This window comes from Peromyscus eremicus, chromosome 4 (genome assembly GCF_949786415.1).
Source record: "Peromyscus eremicus chromosome 4, PerEre_H2_v1, whole genome shotgun sequence".
NCBI classification, from domain to species: Eukaryota; Metazoa; Chordata; class Mammalia; order Rodentia; family Cricetidae; genus Peromyscus; species Peromyscus eremicus.
In genome coordinates this window covers 14,471,523-14,481,371 of record NC_081419.1, presented here as the reverse complement: position 1 = coordinate 14,481,371, position 9,849 = coordinate 14,471,523, and the positions used below count along the sequence as shown (strand labels likewise).

Genomic DNA, 9,849 nt, shown 5'->3' with positions numbered 1-9,849 from the left:
GTGCTAATTATTTGTAGAAGCAAAGCACAAACGCTCTTTAATCACTGATAAGGACATCCAGTTCTGTGCCACCAGGGGAAAATGTCAGTTAAAAAACATACCAAGAAGTGAGCCACCAAAAATGATAATGTTCAGAGACTAGTGGGCAACAGGATGTAGACTGAGCATGTGCTCAGAGAACAAATGACTAAAGAAAAGCTGGGCAGTGGTGGAGCACACCTTTAATCCCAGCACTCAGGAGGCAGAGGCAGGCGGCTCTGAGTTCTAGGCCAATCTGGTCTACAGAGCAAGTTCCAGGATAGCCAGGGCTACACAGAGAAACCCTGTCTCTAAAACAAACAAACAAACAAACAAACAATCCAAAACCCCTCTGTCCATTCTAATCTCTCTCCTGTGTCAAAACTCTGAATTAACTTCTATAGTAGTGTTCAGTTACCATTTCTATAAACAGTGTATAATGGTTTCTTTCTCCCTGCATCCCAGCTGGTATTTGACACTGTTCATTGTCTTGATGATAGCCATTCGTGCTGGGGTGGGGTGAGGTAGAATCTCAATGCAGTTCTGATTTATATTTTTCTGATGGCTAAGGATGTTGAACATTTTTCACATATTTATTAGCCATTTCTATCGCTTCCTTTGAGAACGGTGTTCAATTAATTTGGTCATTTATTGATTGGATTTTTGTTTGTTTTTTCATTTTTTTCCCCAGCAAGTGTTTAGTTGCCAAAGATTATGTTTCTGTTCTTCTTTATTCTTCTTTATTTTTATTTTTACTTTTAGTCATGTGTATATGTATGTGTGTGTGTGTGTGTGTGTGTGTGTGTGTGTGTGTGTGTGTTTGAGTATGTGTGTAGGACCTGTGGAGACTAGAAAAAGACATTCAATTCTCTGCATCTAGAGTTAAAGGAGATTGTGGGCCACCTGACGTAGGTGCTGGGAACTGAATCCTGGTCCTCTGCAAGAGCAGTATGCTTTCTTAACTGCTGAGGTATCTTTTCAACCCCCTCTGTCCTCCTCCTTGTCCTCTTCCTCCTCCTTGTCCTCTTCCTCCTCCTCCTCCTCCTCTTCTCCCTCCTCCTCCTCTTCCTCTTCTCTTTTTTCGGTAGTGGTGGTTGAAAAGCCAGTGGACTCTATTGCTTCTGGGATGTAGGGCTCAGGAGCTCTTGTCCAGGCGAGTCCGTTTCCTGTTCACCACTACAGGCTTCTGGCTTGGCAGGATGGCATTGGCCCTGCAGATGACCGCCATGTGCAGACCCGGGCGGTACTTGTTCTTGTGGATCATTTGTCTGATGCTGCTGAGGGTGGCCCGTGCAGAAGTGACTGGTTTTTGCTGACCTCATGACCACCATGACCCCTTTGCCCTCAGCCTTGGGCTCCACTTCCACAGCCTTGCAGTGAATCAGCCCGTTGTAGCAGAAGGAGTTGTGGGCATTCAGATTACTGGGCTCAGTGCTGTACGTCTGAGCAGTTCCAATGACCACCCATTGCAGATGCACAGACGCGGCAGCGACTCCTCTGCCTAGGGCGGCCGAAGACAGAGACTTTACTCCTTTTCTTCTTTCCTTTGCTGTGAGGGCCCGGTTGTGGTGGCTGCGGTGGTGGCGCACTCCTTTAATCCCAGCACTCAGGAGGCAGAGGCAGGTAGATCTCTGTGAGTTTGAGGCCAGCCTGGTCTACAGAGCGAGATCCAGGACAGGCTCCAAAGCCACATGGAGAAACCCTGTCTCGGAAAACAAAAATCTTTTGCTGTGAGGAAGCGCTTAATCTCATGCAATAACCCTACTTGTCAGCTCTGGCTATTATTTCCCGGTTGGAGTCCTTTGAAGAAAGTCTTTGCTCGCGATGATACCTTGAGTGCTCTCTTTTAGCAGTTCCAGTTTTCAGTTTCTTACACTAAATTAACCTTGTTTTGAATAAACCTAATGTGATATGCCTTATCTCTCCTGACCTCAGGCTACCTCCCCCAGTCCCTGAAACCTGTGCGGCCGCCCTCTCCTCAAGTCCTGCCTCCACAGTCCTTCCTGGCCATTTTATTCTCCACCAGCAGCCAGCATCCTGAACTGGCATGGCTGGACCCCACACACTAGAGTCTGGCTTATGCATTCTGGAACAGTTCAGCTTCTGTCCTTGTCATGACCTTCTTAGTGCACTGTTAAAAGTCCCTTGGGACCCTGGCTCAGTGACCTTGACCAACCAACTACTGCTGTTCTCCTTACTCCTAGACCACTCTTACTCCTAGACCACCCATCCTCAAATGCTCTTTCTCACTCCATGCCTGCTATTCAAGTGATACCACTGGACACCTCCTCCCCACCCCTCCATGCAGCTGAACAGCGGGCCAGCTCTGTGTGACCTAAATCTTCTTTCATATGCTGCTAAGAGGCCCTGGGCCCTGAGGTTGAGTGGTTTCAGACATCCCTAGGAACCTGTTAAAAACTAAGACCCTTCCTGATGCCAGAACTCAACATTCAGGGCTTGGATGTTCTTAAGCGATAACACCACACCAGGAATCTTGTAGTGAGATGCATGATCTCAACAGCCAATACCACCGTGAACTCCAAGTTCCCAACTCTGAGGAACACAACACACCTAACCAAACCCCTGTGTTTCCAAGTCTCATTGCTTTTGCCTAGTTTCTCCCCAGATTCCAGTTCCTCTTCCCCTTGACTTCCATCAGAATATCCTAACATGCCCTAACACTGACCTTAACGATGATGACCCTGGTCATAACCATAAACCAATCCTCCAGTTCACTCCCATCACATTCAAAACACCCTGACCCTCACTCCAGTGCCCTCCAACTTAGGAACAAAAGCCACAGAGGTTCTCTGTCCCCATGCTGTTCCTTCTTAGATGGCAATGTCTCCTAGGAACTCTCCAAAGTCCAATTTTCCATCTCTCTTTTATTGGGGTCCTGGAACCCCATCTACAGCAGGCTGAGTAAGGCCTCAGCTGCTGGGATGCTCCCAGTTTCCATCTCAAGGCTCTGGGCCCGTTCAAGAACTGGTCACTCTATGCTCACTTAAGCTTTGTGAGTGCTCCACGCTCCACACCTCGCAAGCCCCAACACTCTTTCTACTACAAGAAGCATCTGTGTGTCACCAGGCCTGCCTCACCTGGCTGGCATCTGTGGGACAGTCCTGTTTCCTGACAGGTGTCCCTGTTATTCCTGCTCTTCATCGACACCTTCAGTTAGTAGCACATTTTGCTCTATGACTGGCCAGGCTGATCTGTCACCAACTTGTGGTCACTGAAGAACCTGCTAGCACATAGCCCTGCTCCGGACAGTAGGCAGCTACTGTTCTGCTTACATTCAGCAAGACAAGTTATGATGTATAAAACACGAGTAGGAATTCTGTGCCAACTACCCAGGAACTAAGTCCTCCCAGCACTCGGTCAACTGACCACAGCATCGTTCTCCACATCTAAAGACACGTGGTCTCCTCTGTTGTCCAGGCCAGGCTGATGCTCTCAGGACTCAGGACTGGCTATCCAGTGGTGAGAACTCTTCCACAGTGGGCCAGCCCCTCACAGGCCACTGCTCTTTGGCTTGCTTCTGGGCAGGGCCCACCCTCCAGGCAAAAGCGCTGTGGCACAGCATCCGCCTTCCCTCTACTCTCTACCATTCTGGACCTCACACAGGCACCAGTAGAAATACAGAGCATGGGTTTTGTGCCAGAAAGCCAGGCCAATTTAATGCTGCAAAGTCCTCGGTGAATTTAGCCCACAAATGCAGTAAAGGAGAAAAACTATGGCACTCTCATGAGATGTAGAAAAGCAATTCATAAAATCCGCTTCTGGTGCAGGCAAGATGGCAAAGGCTCTAGCTGCCAAACCTGAGAACATGAACTCAGTCCCCGAACCCCATGCGATGAGAGGGAACCGACTCCTAAACAACACCTGGCGTTAGTGTAACATATTTTTAAAAACCCACTTCTGCAAGAAGAAGAAGAAGAAGAAGAAGAAGAAGAAGAAGAAGAAGAAGAAGAAGAAGAAGAAGAAGAAGAAGAAGAAGCCATCAAACTTGGAAAGGAAAAACAACAACAACAACAAAAAACTAAAAACAAAAGATATCCCGAGTTACTGACAGACAACACATTAATTTTACATAGAAAGCCACGAAGAATCTGAAGATAGATTAGAATTAGTAAGTTTGACACAGATATTTTACACAAGGCCAATATTAAAAACCAATTGCTACCTATAAGCAAGAAACAGTCTTTAAAAAAAAAAAGAGCTGGGCAGTGGTGGCGCATGCTTTTAATCCCAGCACTCGGAAGGCAGAAGCAGGAGGATCTCTGTGAGTTCAAGGCCAGCCTAGTCTACAGAGTGAGATCCAGGACAGGCACCAAAACTACACGGAGAAACCCTGTCTCAAAAAATTTAAAAAAAAGGAAAAGAAAAGAAAAAAGAAAGGAAAAAAAAGTCACTTAATGGCATTAAAACATCAGATTTCTTACTGGTAAACCTAGTGTAAGAAGTTTATGTACAAAGCCATAAAACATTATTAAAAAAATTTAGTGACCTGAACCACGGCCTTGTCACTTAGCACATGTGGATGTGAGGCCCAGTGTCTGGTCCTAGGTGATGAATGAAGACTCATAACGGCACAGAACCCTATACACAGCGTCCCCAGATTGATCCCACAAAACCTGTGGGCCATCCACACAGGACAGGAAGGACATGTCCCAGCCCTGTGTGCGTGTTCACCACACGGACAATCCAGGTTAGCTGTAGACAGTGTGTAAAGTATCTGGGCTGCCGGGTGGGCAGTGGCCCTTGGGATGGGAACGGGCAGGGTGAGTGGAACATGTGTGGGCATATACCCACGGGCACCCACTGAGTTGGATTAGTTTGTTTTGTTTCCACGTTCTGTACTCAATAAAACAGGTAGGATTTTTTTTTTGCTTGTTTGTTCTTTATTTTTAATTAATTAATCTTAAATTTAATTAAAATTTTTTTGTGTGTGTCTGGGTGTTTCGCCTGCATATATGTCTGTATTAGCTGATGCCTGCAGAGACCAGAGGAGGGCATTAAATCCCTTGGAACTAGAGTTTCAGATGGTTTTGGAGCCACCATGGAGGCACTGGGAATAAAGAACAGGCCCTCTGAAGAGCAGTAAGTGCTCGTAAGAGCTGAACCACTCTCCAGCCCAAAGCCCCTTATATTCTACCCACAGGGTCTTACCATGCGCCAGGCTTTACTCTGGTCTTGACTACAGAGGTCGCCTTGTTCAGCCTCTCCCATGCTGGACTTACAGCCGTGTGCCATACACACGGCTTTGGGCAGTTTTCTTTTTCTTTTTGGTTTTTGTTTTGAGACAGGGTTTGACTATGTAGACGGGGCTTGTCTTGAACTCACAGAGATCCACCTGCCTCCGCCTCCTGAGTGCTGGGATTAAAAGTGTGTACCACCATGCCTGGTCTTGAGGCAGTTTTCAAAGCAGCCTCGGGTGTACAGGGTGAAGCAGTACTGAGGACAGGGGGCACGAAGGCCGCATGTCCGTGTCTATACCACACACTGTACTGCGTACAAGCAGTGTTGAAGGTGACCAATCTTAGACTTACTTGCCTCAGTAACTGGGAGCTAGGGGCTGGAGAGACGGCTTAGTGGATAAGAAGACTGGCTTCTCTTCCACAAGACCTGGGTTCAGTTCCCCACGCTGACATGGTGGCTCATAACCATCTGTAACTCCAGCCCAGGGGAGCCAATGTCCTTCTCTTCAAGCCCCCTTGTGTAGTGCAAGCATGTGGAGCATGAGTGCGCGCGCTGCGCGCAGCGCGCACACACACACACACACACACACACACACACACCCTCACACATTGAATAAATCAGAAAAAAAAAACAAAAACAAACAACAACAGTGACAGAACCCTGGGAGCTGGGAATGGTAGCGGACTTCTGCAATCTCAGCACTTGGTAAGAGGAAGTAGAATTCCTACAAGTTTGAGGTCATTATGGTTTATATGCCAGCCAGGACTATCAAGTGACACTTGTCTCAAATCAATAAAGAGCAAACAAATAAATAAATAAAAGGGTCATTCTTTTTTAAGTTCAATAGATTCAGCTCAACCTTTCTGGTAAGTGAATGTGTGTGTGTTTTGGGGGGTGGGGGTGGAGCTGACCGTCCAGGTCCACAAGGCAATATCTGTGATTTTTGTTCCCTACCCTTTCCACTTCAGTGTCAGCTCTGACCTGCCCAGAGCCTTGCCCACCCCTCTCCCCATTGGGTCTCCATAGTTTTCTCTTTTTTTCTTAGTTTTCTGGTTTTTGAGACACAGTCTCTCTATGTAGCCCTGGCTGTCCTGGAACTCACTCTGTAGACCTGGCTGGCCTTGAACTCACAGAGATCCGCCTGCCTCTGCCTCCCCGGTGCTGGGATTAAAGGGGTGCACCACCACACCTAGCTCCCTAGCTTTCTAAGGGGCTTTGCTGCTTCCCTTTGTACCCTGCCAACCATGGCCGGCCCAACACCTGCTGGAGAGGCCGTTGGAAAACCGTTATGAAGACAAGACAGAGCAAGCTGTGCCTATTGTCTCTCCAGTGGCCCCGGCATCAGCGCTGAAGCCCATTGCATCTCTTAGGCCTTCCTCTGTCACCAGACCCTCTGGGCTACAGCCTGAAGGCACCCCTCCCCTTGATGACCTCCCAGGCTGTCATCAGAAGCTCCCTTCCCATAGTTCCCTATGGACCTGGTGAGTACTGTCCTTTCCAATGTTGAACCCCAGTAGCAATAATAGCCTTGTCCTTCTGGAGGATGTGGCCCAGTTCATGGCAAAAGTCCCCATGGTAACTTCCCTAGTGATCAGTCTCCCACGTACACACTGGAGGGACCCTAGATGCCCCAAGGGTCTTAGGCCGGAGAGGGCCGTGCATGTGGGCAGGAGTTGGTCCCTATCAGGCTGGGCACCACCAAGACACGGCCAGGGCCAGGGGTATGCTGACGCACATTGCAAACAATTGCTGCTTCCTGTTCTTATGACATAGAAAAAACAGGATGCAGAGAGGTGTTCATCTGAATGAATGAGATAAGCAAGTTCTGTGACATTCTGCAAAGCCACAAGAGGGTAAGCTCCAGGGAGTGGCTATGGCAAGCACCCCCTGGGCAGGGACACCACGTAAGAGCTCCAGAGCCAAGAAGCCAGAGGAGCACAGTGCTGACTTTGGGGGCCTTCCACCTCTCTTCTGGCTGCTTTGAGGACCTTTTATACACACCCCCTGATGGTCTCTGGCCCCACCCCTCCCCAGACCTGGGCCTAGGTCATGCCCAAGTTCACAGCTGTTGCTGTAAGGACATCCTGGGCTTGCTGGCAGAAGGTCTCGCTGGCAAGTCTGGGACAGCAAGACAGATGGCCCCTGGCCAGAGCCTGACCTCTGACCCCAGGCCCTGCTTCACAGGAACACATGGTGGAGGAGGAAAAGCTACAGCCTAGGGAAACAGACTCACTGAAGTTCACAGCAGACAAATCACAGACTCTTCAGAAGCGCCATGTCTAGTCCTGGGAATGTCTGGCACAAGGGCCCAGTGACAATCCGTACGTGTTTAGGGGGGTCCTGGGAACTTAGGGTTGACCACTGATGTCTTCCCAGCTGTCTTCATGCTTATACTAACATGGCTCTAAGAGCTGTAAGAGAGGCCCTGAGACGGCCCACGGGAGGATGGGGCTAGGCATGGGGACATTGGGTGGTAGCACAATGAACGCCACGTTATCCTTTAAGCTCTGAGCTGGCTCAGCCACCTACGCTTTGAGGACTTCAAAAACCCAGGCAGGGACTCTTGCTGCCAGGATGCCTCTCAAAGTCAACTCCATTAACATCACACAGTCAGGGTAGGTGGTAGGTAGCATGGAACCTTGTGTCTGGGAGCTTGGGTGGTGATTGTCCAGGCACCGTGGCTGAGGATGGCTGTGTTCTACTGGATACCTGACTGCCTCAAAGGATCCTACGGCACACAGCCTCTACAGAGCCACCCAGAGCTGGGCTCACCTCTTGCCAGACTCTGCTCTCTGGGTCTGAACTAACAGCAACCAACACAGCAGTCTGTTGGCTGTTCTGCCTCACAGCAGAACCTAGCCTGGTGCTCCATCATCAGGGCTGCTCGATGGACAGAGTTGATGGGAGGCATCAGGGCCCAAGAAGGGCAGTGCCATCCCTTCAGAGAGCTACACTCTGGTATCAGCTCCCAGGCTCCCCGGACTCCGGGTACACAGGTCCTCTACCAAGGCTAGTTCTGTCTGTAGTCCAGTCCCTCTTTGGTCTCTGTTCTAGCCATGTCTACTGTGCTGTAGACAAGTGTCCCCACGCTCAGGTAGGTGGCGATGTAACTGGTGAGGAGAGACCAGCAGGCAGCACGTGACCACCCATATGTCCCCGAGGGAGCTGCCCGATCTGAGGCCAGCGGCCAGAACTCAGCATCTGCAGCAGGAAGCCATCCTCACTTCTCAGTGCTCCGGTCCATAGCACTACTGCTGGCCACAGTCTCACTGCTCGATGCACACTACCAAACATACACTGTCATGCACTACACACTGGACACTCACCAGCCAAGGTCATACAGTGCTCGCTGTACACTGGCCGGCCATGATCACATACCATTCACTACGTACCAGCTGGCCACAGTCACACACAGCTCACTGTGTAGTCTCTGGCCACCATCACAGTACCTACTGTACACCAGCCGACTATGACCACTTACTGTCCATCGCGCACCCACTGGCCACAGTCACACACAGCTTGCCGCAAAACCGCTGGCCACGGTCACATAACACTCAGTGTACACCAACTTGTTTCATACCTGCTGCTGCCTGGCCCTGTCCATGGAGCCAAAAGCCTGCAACAGAGCCGGTGTGTGCCTGAGCCCCCTGCTCTACAAAGGTGCCGTGCCCATTCACTCAGTCAGGTGGAGAAGGAGAAGGAGGCTGGAGGGCCATGGAAGAGACAAAAGAGATGCAATAGAAAAACTCTAGCTGCCAGGATGGGGTTAGATTCGGCAGAGAAGAAGAGGAGCATCAGGACCAGGGGATACACACAAACATAAAGACCCAAGTTCCATCCCTAGCACCTATGTGAAGGGCCGAGTGTGCTAATGCAAGGCTATAATCCTCGTACTGGGGAGGTAGAATGACCCCTGGTGCTTTGCTGGTCAGCCTAGTCAAACGGTGAGCTGCAGGTTCAGTGAGAGACCCTGTCTCAAAAAATAAGGTGGAAGCCAGGTGTAGTGGTGCATACCTTTAATCCCAGCACTTGAAAGGCAGAGGCAGGAGGATGTCTTTGAGTTCAAGGCCAGCATGGGCTACATATAGAGTTCCAGGACAGCCAGAGCTACACAGTGAGACCCTGTCTCAAATGAAGCAAGTTGGAAAACAGCTGAGGAAAACGTCTAACTCTGGCCTCTCTAGAAATACACACACATATGTGTGTGCACCCTCATGCATATGTGCGCATGTATACACCCCTCAGGTCTACTTGCAATCTGGGGAAAAGCTGAAGGGAGGGGAAAAATCCACTGACACTTGGCAGAAGGCAGAAGAGAGGTACAATGTAGTAAAAGCTACACACAGCATCTAAGGACCAGAGAAAAACGCGAACCTTTCTTCAAGGGCCCCTTTCATAGCTGCACCAACAACACCCCAGCCACCTGTTATTCTCAGAGCACAGACCTGCCATGTCCCTCTCCACCACGGCCCAAGGCCCCAGGAAGGCCGATCCAGACTACAAAGACCTGTCTATCTACAGAACTCCTCATGCATGGCGCCTGTATCCCCAGGTGAGAGGCCTGAGGAAGGCAGGTAGGAGCCATGTCCCCACCCTGGCTTGTCCAGCACCTGTAGCATCCCATGGTGCCTC

At 49.9% G+C, this 9,849-nt stretch overlaps 1 pseudogene; it reads right to left on the bottom strand.

Annotated features, from left to right (window-relative positions):
* Positions 1 to 1,153: 1,153 nt before the first annotated feature.
* LOC131907679 (large ribosomal subunit protein eL28-like) lies at positions 1,154 to 8,705 on the bottom strand (annotated as a pseudogene).
* Positions 8,706 to 9,849: the final 1,144 nt, after the last annotated feature.